Source organism: Oncorhynchus keta, chromosome 26 (genome assembly GCF_023373465.1).
Source record: "Oncorhynchus keta strain PuntledgeMale-10-30-2019 chromosome 26, Oket_V2, whole genome shotgun sequence".
In the NCBI taxonomy this organism is placed as follows: domain Eukaryota; kingdom Metazoa; phylum Chordata; class Actinopteri; order Salmoniformes; family Salmonidae; genus Oncorhynchus; species Oncorhynchus keta.
Genome location: NC_068446.1, coordinates 36,435,985 through 36,449,176, shown reverse-complemented (window position 1 = coordinate 36,449,176; position 13,192 = coordinate 36,435,985).

Genomic DNA, 13,192 nt, shown 5'->3' with positions numbered 1-13,192 from the left:
GCTGGCCAATGTTGACTCCAATGCTTCCCACAGTTGTGCCAAGTTGGCTGGATGTCCTTTGAGTGGTGGACCATCCTTGATACACACAGGTAACTGTTGAATGTGAAAAACACAGCAGGGTTGCAGTTCTTGACACAAATCGGGTGCACCTGCTTGGCACCTACTACCATACCAAAGGCACTTAAATCTTTGATCTTGCCCATTCACCCTCTGAATGGCACACATACACAATCCATGTCTCAGTTGTCTCAAGGCCTAACAATCCTTCTTTAACCTGTCTCCTCCCCTTCATTTAGACTGATTGAAATTACATCAATAATGGATCATAGCTTTCACCTGGTCAGTCTATGTCATGGAAATAGCAGGTATTCTTAATGTTTTGTATACTCAGTGTTTCTATTTCGGAGAGCTTGGGTTAATAGCGGAAGTCAAATTTCAGTTGGACCTTGTGTGTAATTGACCAATAAAGTGATCTCCATCTTAATTGCTATTGGTACTGATTCTAAATGAGCAAGTCAATCTCAAATGGATTTGGCACATTGCCTACTTTAATACATTTATCAGATATGACCCAAATATTGCTTGTGTTTTTCAGAACACTGCTGGTAATTTTGCACATGGAGCATTTCTTTATAGTGGAGGCTCAATTCAATTTCCAATTCCTGAGAACATCTGACCACAGAACCCTGCCACCAGCAGGGCCTGGGGTCTTGAATTCTCTCCGGTGAAATTACCCTACATTGACTGACTCTACAGTCTTGCTTGACAGGTCATCTTTTTCCAGAGGCAGCGTGGTGCAAAAAGCTGCTCATTCTATTACCTTCAGGTCTATGTCACAACCTTTCAAATGCTCTGGTCCCTCCACTTTATTAGGTTAGGGAACATTATTTTAATGCAGGTGTCCATTTTCTCCCAGGTGTATTAAAGTTCCCTAACCTTGGCTTCCTTCTGACCGTCTCAGTAAGCTGGAAGTTAGTCAAGTCCAGTCACAAGGACATGGGTAAGACAAATCTCTTCCAACAGCATTTTATACAGATGGACATTGTGAATGATCAACTGCATTTCCAATGTATTTAACTGAAATTGATAATCATAGGTTCCTGTGTGTCTTATTGTGAATGAGTGGGATTTGATTATGCCTAATCAAGTTACTTATTAAGAGAAGAGCCTATCTTCTATGTAAAACTACCTCATCCCCTGACAACAAATTTAGACTTGAATAGACAATTTTTTAAATGTATTTGACCTTTATTTAGACAGGTTTTATCTCATTTAGGTAACATCTCTTTTCCAAGAGAGACCTGGTCCAATAGCAGCAGGGGGAACGACGTTTCAGACAAAACAACTTACATACACTAACATTACATTAAACACACATACAGTACAACAACAAGAGAGACCTGGTCCAATAGCAGCAGGGGGAACGACGTTTCAGACAAAACAACTTACATACACTAACACAACATTAAACAAAACTATAAACACACATACAGTACAACAATTATATATTACATTAAAAACACAAACATCTTGACTAAAAACAGCTGGTCTAAAAACAATTACACTCTTCTATGATATATACATCGATCAAGTGTTTAAACTCCACCAACGAAACTAGATCATTACATTTAAAAATGTTCAGGAGAGAATTCCAGGACCACAGAGCTAAGTAACTAAAACTATTTCTACCATGACCTGTTCAAATATTTTTAGAAGCAAATCAGAATGGGACCGTAATTGATATTTATTTACTGACCTGTCTAAAAAAGAACGGAGATAAAATGGCATTTTACCCAAAATGGCCTGATAAATCAATGTATACCAGTGTTTAAGCCTACAATATGGCCTTATAAATCAGTGTATATCAGTGTTTAAGCCTACAATATGGCCTGATAAATCAGTGTATATCAGTGTTTAAGACTACAATATGGCCTGATAAATCAGTGTATATCAGTGTTTAAGCCTACAATATGGCCTGATAAATCAGTGTATATCAGTGTTTAAGCCTACAATATGGCCTGATAAATCAGTGTATACCTGTGTTTAAGCCTACAATATGGCCTGATAAATCAGTGTATACCAGTGTTTAAGCCTACAATATGGCCTGATAAATCAGTGTATATCAGTGTTTAAGCCTACAATATGGCCTGATAAATCAGTGTATACCAGTGTTTAAGCCTACAATATGGCCTGATAAATCAGTGTATACCAGTGTTTAAGCCTACAATATGGCCTTATAAATCAGTGTATATCAGTGTTTAAGCCTACAATATGGCCTGATAAATCAGTGTATACCTGTGTTTAAGCCTACAATATGGCCTGATAAATCAGTGTATATCAGTGTTTAAGCCTACAATATGGCCTGATAAATCAGTGTATACCAGTGTTTAAGCCTACAATATGGCCTGATAAATCAGTGTATACCTGTGTTTAAGCCTACAATATGGCCTGATAAATCAGTGTATACCAGTGTTTAAGCCTACAATATGGCCTTATAAATCAGTGTATATCAGTGTTTAAGCCTACAATATGGCCTGATAAATCAGTGTATACCTGTGTTTAAGCCTACAATATGGCCTGATAAATCAGTGTATACCAGTGTTTAAGCCTACAATATGGCCTTATAAATCAGTGTATATCAGTGTTTAAGCCTACAATATGGCCTGATAAATCAGTGTATACCAGTGTTTAAGCCTACAATATGGCCTTATAAATCAGTGTATATCAGTGTTTAAGCCTACAATATGGCCTGATAAATCAGTGTATACCTGTGTTTAAGCCTACAATATGGCCTGATAAATCAGTGTATACCAGTGTTTAAGCCTACAATATGGCCTGATAAATCAGTGTATACCAGTGTTTAAGCCTACAATATGGCCTGATAAATCAGTGTATACCAGTGTTTAAGCCTACAATATGGCCTGATAAATCAGTGTATACCAGTGTTTAAGCCTACAATATGGCCTGATAAATCAGTGTATACCAGTGTTTAAGCCTACAATATGGCCTGATAAATCAGTGTATACCTGTGTTTAAGCCTACAATATGGCCTGATAAATCAGTGTATACCAGTGTTTAAGCCTACAATATGGCCTTATAAATCAGTGTATATCAGTGTTTAAGCCTACAATATGGCCTGATAAATCAGTGTATACCTGTGTTTAAGCCTACAATATGGCCTGATAAATCAGTGTATACCAGTGTTTAAGCCTACAATATGGCCTTATAAATCAGTGTATATCAGTGTTTAAGCCTACAATATGGCCTGATAAATCAGTGTATACCAGTGTTTAAGCCTACAATATGGCCTTATAAATCAGTGTATATCAGTGTTTAAGCCTACAATATGGCCTGATAAATCAGTGTATATCAGTGTTTAAGCCTACAATATGGCCTGATAAATCAGTGTATATCAGTGTTTAAGCCTACAATATGGCCTGATAAATCAGTGTATATCAGTGTTTAAGCCTACAATATGGCCTGATAAATCAGTGTATACCTGTGTTTAAGCCTACAATATGGCCTGATAAATCAGTGTATATCAGTGTTTAAGCCTACAATATGGCCTGATAAATCAGTGTATACCAGTGTTTAAGCCTACAATATGGCCTGATAAATCAGTGTATATCAGTGTTTAAGCCTACAATATGGCCTGATAAATCAGTGTATACCAGTGTTTAAGCCTACAATATGGCCTGATAAATCAGTGTATACCTGTGTTTAAGCCTACAATATGGCCTGATAAATCAGTGTATACCAGTGTTTAAGCCTACAATATGGCCTGATAAATCAGTGTATATCAGTGTTTAAGCCTACAATATGGCCTGATAAATCAGTGTATACCTGTGTTTAAGCCTACAATATGGCCTGATAAATCAGTGTATACCTGTGTTTAAGCCTACAATATGGCCTGATAAATCAGTGTATACCTGTGTTTAAGCCTACAATATGGCCTGATAAATCAGTGTATACCAGTGTTTAAGCCTACAATATGGCCTGATAAATCAGTGTATACCAGTGTTTAAGCCTACAATATGGCCTGATAAATCAGTGTATACCTGTGTTTAAGCCTACAATATGGCCTGATAAATCAGTGTATACCAGTGTTTAAGCCTACAATATGGCCTTATAAATCAGTGTATATCAGTGTTTAAGCCTACAATATGGCCTGATAAATCAGTGTATACCTGTGTTTAAGCCTACAATATGGCCTGATAAATCAGTGTATACCAGTGTTTAAGCCTACAATATGGCCTTATAAATCAGTGTATATCAGTGTTTAAGCCTACAATATGGCCTGATAAATCAGTGTATACCAGTGTTTAAGCCTACAATATGGCCTTATAAATCAGTGTATATCAGTGTTTAAGCCTACAATATGGCCTGATAAATCAGTGTATATCAGTGTTTAAGCCTACAATATGGCCTGATAAATCAGTGTATATCAGTGTTTAAGCCTACAATATGGCCTGATAAATCAGTGTATATCAGTGTTTAAGCCTACAATATGGCCTGATAAATCAGTGTATACCTGTGTTTAAGCCTACAATATGGCCTGATAAATCAGTGTATATCAGTGTTTAAGCCTACAATATGGCCTGATAAATCAGTGTATACCAGTGTTTAAGCCTACAATATGGCCTGATAAATCAGTGTATATCAGTGTTTAAGCCTACAATATGGCCTGATAAATCAGTGTATACCAGTGTTTAAGCCTACAATATGGCCTGATAAATCAGTGTATACCTGTGTTTAAGCCTACAATATGGCCTGATAAATCAGTGTATACCAGTGTTTAAGCCTACAATATGGCCTGATAAATCAGTGTATATCAGTGTTTAAGCCTACAATATGGCCTGATAAATCAGTGTATACCTGTGTTTAAGCCTACAATATGGCCTGATAAATCAGTGTATACCTGTGTTTAAGCCTACAATATGGCCTGATAAATCAGTGTATACCTGTGTTTAAGCCTACAATATGGCCTGATAAATCAGTGTATACCTGTGTTTAAGCCTACGCAAGCTCAATGACGACCAGCCAACAGCACTGTAGAGATCCCAATGATCCCAATGATCCCATTTCTGATTTGTAATGAACCTGAGGGCTGCATGATACACTGAATCAAGTGTTCTCAGGGTAGTGGCTGAGGCCTGCATATATATAACATCAGTAAAATCTAAAACAGACAGTAATGTACATCGTACCAGCTCCTTCCTGGCCTCAAAAGAAAAACAAGCCTTATGCTGGTAATCCTATTTTCAGCTTGAGCTTCCTTATCAAGTTCTCTACATGCATAGTGAAGCTCAGCTTATCATCAACCCACACACGCAAATATTTGTACACTTTAACTTGCTCTATAGTATGTCCAGTCAATGTAGCAATGACATGATTTGTAATATGCCTGGCAATTGAAAATACCATGCATTTTGTTTTACTCAGCTTTAAATCATACAGATTCTGTTGTATGATGTTAAATGCTCTTTGGGCATTTTCAAAAGCTAAAGATAAACTACTACCACTTGAATAAAGAACAGTATCATCTGCATAAAAATGAACATCCGCTGTTTCAATAAGATCCCCAATGTTGTTGATATACAAAATGAACAACACTGGGCCCAAATGCATTATTGCATCATAGTATTGGAACTGAATGTCTGGCAAACCATCCTCACATTACCCAATTGCACCAAGTGTAGCTGTATTATACAGGGCACTGTTAAAATGAAGGTTAAAAATAACATTTAAAGTCAAAAAGAAGTCCACACATTTATTCAGAAGTTTAAATACTATTTATACAGTCATGTACTCAGAATATTACACTGTCAACCAAAACAGACGAATCTCCACATCATTCTTCATACCGATCTGTAACATCTTGAAACCTGCAAGATCAATAAGGGAGCTTTCTGTTGTACATTTGTTTGAGGTTTTATTGGTGAAAACGTACTAATATCAGAGTCTCAGTTGTAATCTCATGGTGAGAGAATTCTGAGTGTGTGGTGTTCAGGGGCAATGGGGGTGTTTGTGCTGAAGAATGCAACTTCATTACACTTGTATTGAGAAAGCTTACTAGACAGAGTTGATCTGTGTCATGCAGTGTAGGGCTTCATTAAGCCTCCTCTGCCATGCTGTGGCTGCGTTTACACGGCACTACCCACAGCGCTGCATTGGCACCACACATACCACACTCCGTAGGGGTGACGGCTAGGGCCCCACAGCTCCTCGTGGAGTAATGTCCTCTCAAACACACACACACACACCACACTCCGTAGGGGTGACGGCTAGGGCCCCACAGCTCCTAGTGGAGTAATGGCCTCTCAAACACACACACTGCTCTCCACTCCATAAGGGAAACCGCACTCTGCTACAGTCAGCAACTCTCAGGGCTCCTGTACTGTAAATTGGGTAAGCATAAATGAAGGAGGCACCTCCAGCTTTAAGAATGCAGAATTAGGAGTGCCCCGCTGATACGTTGAGCATCTAACGGGTCTGGAGGTGAACCAAACTGCACACACCGGAGTTCAAGAGTTGAAGGGGTGCCTAGTGCTTGTGGAGGGGAAGGTGTCACAGTGGTTGATGAATCGGCATAATTCGGTTCTGCTGAGCTAAAGCTAAAGGATCTTGAATGGATGGAGGATCATCTGTCTTAATGGCTGCCTGGTGGACAATTCAGAGAGGATGGTCAGAGAGGAATTGGGAATGTAGGCAAGATTCCTCGCAAAACGAGGATGCCTAAGTAGATGGTGTAATTTGAAAAGAAGAGAAGGGATTGGTCAATATGCCCCCTTGGGTAAAATACTCTTGTACTTCAGCCTCTTCTTTCATTTGTCTCTTTCCTGGTCCTAATCTAGGAGGCCAGACGGCACATATCATATTAAAGAGCCCTTCTCTCTTCCTCCAAGTAGAGGACGTTTCAGTGCATCTCTATCTGCAGCAATGTCCTACTTATGCACATCGAGCTAATTTACAGTGAGTGGAAAAGGGGTACCACTCAAACATTACACACCGCTATCTCAGGCCAGATCCTTTCACATCCCCTTAACTAATGCATAAGGACATACATCATTAAAATGTTATAATATCTTGAAAATATCACTTAACCTTACTCAAACAGCATATCCCATAGTACTCCTTTTCAATTCATGAAATTAATGATATTGAGAAACTAGCGTGTTAAGAATGATTCTCGCTCAATTGTTCTACTGTACCTCTCCTCATAGATGTTCTATTTCAAGAGGCTGACTCTGCACGTTGTTATTCTGCACGTTGTAACTCGGCACTCTGCATGTACTCTGCACGTTGTAACTCGGCACTCTGCATGTACTCTGCACGTTGTAATTCGGCACTCTGCATGTACTCTGCACGTTGTTATTCTGCACGTTGTAACTCGGCACTCTGCATGTACTCTGCACGTTGTAACTCGGCACTCTGCATGTACTCTGCACGTTGTAACTCGGCACTCTGCATGTACTCTGCACGTTGTAACTCGGCACTCTGCATGTGCTCTGCACGTTGTAACCCCATCCTCAAGGGGCTCATGAAAATCTACAGTTAGACAAACTGAACGTTTCAGAAGCATCCTTCATCTCAGCTGCACGCACAAGACCATTCTGAGACTGGATTTGAGGAAAACTAGAGTAGAAAATGAACAAAGCTGAGTCTTTTGCGGAATACACAGAGGGAGACAGTGGATTGGGGATTGGAGTGATGGCGTTGTTTGCTTTTGAAATGACATGAGTCAGGATGCCAGACAAATATGCCCAATCTGACAGAATGCACGCTGAGAATTTGCTGAGCTTTTAAGCAGATACCGTGTCAGAACAGTTCAAACATTGTTATTTCACACACCAAGTGATATTGAAAAAAAATTGCTCAAGGATGTGACAGTGGTGGACCAGTCAGTGACACAGCTTCTGAAACAGCTGTAACTTCACTTCAAGGCAATTTTCTGAAAGAGTATTCTACAATGTACTCAGTCTTTGATTGTTCCTTATTATAGCAGCTGCATTGTTACAAAAATGTATACTTTCTAAGAATATTTTTCTTAGATCAGCTTTATACAATAGTCATTGTTTGATTTGAAATAGTACAAGTACTATGAGGTTACAGTGCAGACTGTCAGCTTTATTTTGAGGTTGTTTTCATCCATACCGGGTGAACCATTTTGAAATTACAACACTTTTTGTGTATTGTCCCCTCATTTTAGGGGAGCAAAAGTACAGGGACAAATTGACTGAAGTGCATTAAAGTAATAAAGCGTTAAGCATTTGGTCCCATATTCCTACCACACAATGACTACATCAAGCTGGTGACGACACATTTATTGCACCCATTGGCTGTTTGTTTTGGTTGTGTTTCAGATTAGATTGTTTCCAATAGAAATGAATAGTAAATCATGTATTGTGCCATTTTGGAGTCACTTTTATTGTAAATCAGAATTTCTCAACACTTCTACATTCATATGGGTGCTGCCATGGTGCTACGGATCATTCTGAATGAATCGTGAACAATACCAAGTGAGACAGCTAGACGCACAAATATCATACCTCCAAGACAGGCATTTTTTGAGAAGTATGATATGTGCGTCTCATCATTATTCACGATTCATTCAGGATTATCCGTAATCATGGTATCATCCACATTCATGTAGACGATTCTGTGGCATAGCGGAATTAACATGTCCTTAGATTATAATAAAGTACACACCACAAGCTGGTCGAGAGTTTCAAGTTCCTCAGTTTCCAGATCACTAAGGATCTATCATGGTCCACACACTCAAACACAGCAGTGAAGAGGGCACGACAACGCCTCTTCCCCCTCGGGACTTTGAAAAGATTTGGCAAGGGCCCTCAGATCCTCAAGACTCCAGCCAGCCAAGTCATAGACTGTTCTCTCTGCTACCGCAGGCCAAGCGGTACCTACGCACCAAGTCTGGAACCAACAGGACCTTGAACAGCTCATACCCCGAAGCTATAAGACTGCTAAATAGTTAATCCGGGTAGCTATTTGCATTGACCATTTTTGCACGGACTTTGACTCATCATATACGCTGCTCCTACTGTTTATTATCTACCCTGTTGCCTAGTAACTGTATTCCTAGTTATACACTCAGTGGACAGTTAATTAGGTTCACCCATCTATACTGAACAAAAATATAAAGAGATGGTCCCATGTTTCATGACCTGAAATAAAATATCCCAGAAATGTTCCATATACACAAAAAGCTAGTTTACATCCCTGTGAGTGAGTATTCATCCGTTGCCAAGACCCATCCACCTGACATCCACCTGGCATATCAAGAAGCTGATTAATCAGCATGATAATTACATAGGTGCGCCTTGTGCTGGGGACAATAAAAGGCCACTAAAATGTGCAGTTCTGTCACACAACACAATGCCACAGGTGTCTCAAGCTGTAAAGGAATGGGCAATTGGCATGTTGACTGCAGGAATGTCCACCAGAGCTGCTGCCAGATAATTGAATGTTAATTTCTCTACCGTAAGCCGCCTCTAGCATCATTTTAGAGAATTTGGCAGTTTTTCCCCAACGGGCCTCACAATTGCAGACCCCATGTAACCACGCCAGCCCAGGACCTCCACATCCAGCTTCTTGACATGCGGGATTGTCTGAGAACAGCCACCCGTTAAGCTGATGAAACTGTGGGTTTGTACAACCAAAGAATTTCTGTCAGAAACCAACTCAGGGAAGCTCATCTGCGTGCTCATTGTGCTCGCCAGGGTCTTGACCTGACTGCAGTTTGGCATCGTAACAGACTTCGGTGGACAATGGTGGAGTTGGGGTTATAGTATGGACAGGCATAAGCTACAGACATCAAACACAATTGCATTTTATTGATGGCAATTTGAATGCACAGAGATACCGTGATGAGATCCTGAGGTGCATTGTTGTGCCATTCATCCGTTGCCATCGCCAGGTCTCAGCATGATAATGCCGTCATGCCGTCTGTACACAATTCCTGGAAGCTGAAAATGTCCCAGTTTTCCATGGCCTGCATACTCAGACATGTCATCCATTGAGCATGTTTGGGATGCTTTGGATCGATGTATACGGCAGCATGTTCCAGTTCATCGGACCATGCAATGTTTTCCAAATCAATTGTCCAGTGTTGTGATCGCGTGCCCACTGGAGCCTCTTCTTCTTCTGCTGCAATAGCCCATCTGTGACAAGGACCAATGAGTTGTCCGTTCTGCACACCACTGTTGTACTATGCCGCTATTTAACGGTTTGTGGTCTGCCTGTTAGCGGTTTGTGGTCTGCCTGTTAGCGGTTTGTGGTCTGCCTGTTAGCTTGCACGATTCTTGCCATTTTCCTTCAACCGCTCATCAACGAGCGGCTGACTGGATGTTTTTGGTTTGTCTCACCAATCACGGTAAACCTACTGTAAGCGACTCCAAGCCTGTTATGATCATCGGTTCCAGTATCTTAGAATAGTCCGGCCTCCTGGGCTGGGTCTACCGAATGTCATGAGCCCAGGAGGCCGGAGGACGGCCAGCCCAGGAGGCCGGCCGTTTAAGATACTGGAACCTACGATCATAACACACTCGGAGTCGCTTACAGTAGGTCTCTTGCTTTGCCTATTCTAACAGTAAATGAATACCTCGATGTCTGTCTGCCTGCGTTATGTAGCAAGCCATGGCCATGTAACTCACCGCCTGTAGGAGCGAACCATTTTTGGTGAACGAGGGGTGTACCTAAAACTGGCCACTGAGTGCATGTACATACCTACCTCAATTACCTCATGCCCTTGCACATCGACTCGGTACTGGTACCCTGTGTATATAGCCAAGATATCGTTACTCATTGTGCATTTATTCCTTGTGTTACTATTTTTCCATTTCTCCCCCTCTCTGCATTGTTGGGCCAGTAAGTAAGGATTACTGTTAGTCTACACCTATTGTTTACAAGGCATGTGACATACAAATTCAATAACATTTGATGAGATTGTAATTATATCCTTCCAGAAATCAAGCAGACTAGAGCTCTTCATCAAGCGTGTATATTTATTGCTGAAGACACATCTCAGATCAATCTTTTACTTTCAGACACTGGGGATGCTATGTGACCTCCAGTACTAGCTGCAGTGTTAAGTCAATGGTACGAGGGAGTATACCAGACGTTTTAGGCAAAATCACTACACAATGACATCTAAACCAGGCTGCATCACCACAGCAGCATAACATCTAAACCAGGCTGCATCACCACAGCAGCATGACATCTAAACCAGGCTGCATCACCACAGCAGCATGACATCTAAACCAGGCTGCATCACCACAGCAGCATAACATCTAAACCAGGCTGCATCACCACAGCAGCATGACATCTAAACCAGGCTGCATCACCACAGCAGCATAACATCTAAACCAGGCTGCATCACCACAGCAGCATGAGATCTAAACCAGGCTGCATCACCACAGCAGCATAACATCTAAACCAGGCTGCATCACCACAGCAGCATGACATCTAAACCAGGCTGCATCACCACAGCAGCATGACATCTAAACCAGGCTGCATCACCACAGCAGCATGACATCTAAACCAGGCTGCATCACCACAGCAGCATAACATCTAAACCAGGCTGCATCACCACAGCAGCATGACATCTAAACCAGGCTGCATCACCACAGCATACAGTTGAGACTAGTATTTTGGTCAGATGAAAAAAATAAAATAAAGCAGTGAACAACCATGAATTGATACTATTTTCCTTGTCCGCACCAGCAAGGCCAGCTTGACAGTGCGGGGTCGCACCAGCAAGGCCAGCTTGACAGTGAGGGGCCGTACCAGCAAGGCCAGCTTGACAGTGAGGGGCCGTACCAGCAAGGCCAGCTTGACAGTGAGGGGCCGCACCAGCAAGGCCAGCTTGACAGTGCGGGGTCGCACCAGCAAGGCCAGCTTGACAGTGCGGGGTCGCACCAGCAAGGCCAGCTTGACAGTGCGGGGTCGCACCAGCAAGGCCAGCTTGACAGTGAGGGGTCGCACCAGCAAGGCCAGCTTGACAGTGCGGGGTCGCACCAGCAAGGCCAGCTTGACAGTGCGGGGTCGCACCAGCAAGGCCAGCTTGACAGTGCGGGGTCGCACCAGCAAGGCCAGCTTGACAGTGCGGGGCCGCACCAGCAAGGCCAGCTTGACAGTGCGGGGCCGCACCAGCAAGGCCAGCTTGACAGTGAGGGGCCGCACCAGCAAGGCCAGCTTGACAGTGCGGGGTCGCACCAGCAAGGCCAGCTTGACAGTGCGGGGTCGCACCAGCAAGGCCAGCTTGACAGTGCGGGGTCGCACCAGCAAGGCCAGCTTGACAGTGAGGGGTCGCACCAGCAAGGCCAGCTTGACAGTGAGGGGTCGCACCAGCAAGGCCAGCTTGACAGTGCGGGGTCGCACCAGCAAGGCCAGCTTGACAGTGCGGGGTCGCACCAGCAAGGCCAGCTTGACAGTGCGGGGCCGCACCAGCAAGGCCAGCTTGACAGTGAGGGGCCGCACCAGCAAGGCCAGCTTGACAGTGAGGGGTCGCACCAGCAAGGCCAGCTTGACAGTGCGGGGCCGCACCAGCAAAGCCAGCTTGACAGTGCGGGGTCGCACCAGCAAGGCCAGCTTGACAGTGCGGGGTCGCACCAGCAAGGCCAGCTTGACAGTGCGGGGTCGCACCAGCAAGGCCAGCTTGACAGTGAGGGGTCGCACCAGCAAGGCCAGCTTGACAGTGCGGGGTCGCACCAGCAAGGCCAGCTTGACAGTGCGGGGTCGCACCAGCAAGGCCAGCTTGACAGTGCGGGGTCGCACCAGCAAGGCCAGCTTGACAGTGCGGGGTTGCACCAGCAAGGCCAGCTTGACAGTGCGGGGTTGCACCAGCAAGGCCATCTTGACAGTGCGGGGAAAAGACACCCAGAACAGCGTGTGCAGAAGGCAATATGATACGCAAGACACCAAGCACTGCAACACTTTTCTGACAGCAACTTCAGACACCACATCATATTAACATGGAATGACATTGCAGCAATGGCAGAAATAGCCTGGTAAAAATGAGTTTGCTCTATTTTAATGCAACCAAGTCACATGTTTCAGGGCATAAACTGTTGATACGCTACAGTACATTGAGTTTTCAGTGTGACTCTAGCCAGTCTGGTGGTATACTGTAGCTGTATAGGACATATTAAATTACCACATTAAGGTGACAGGT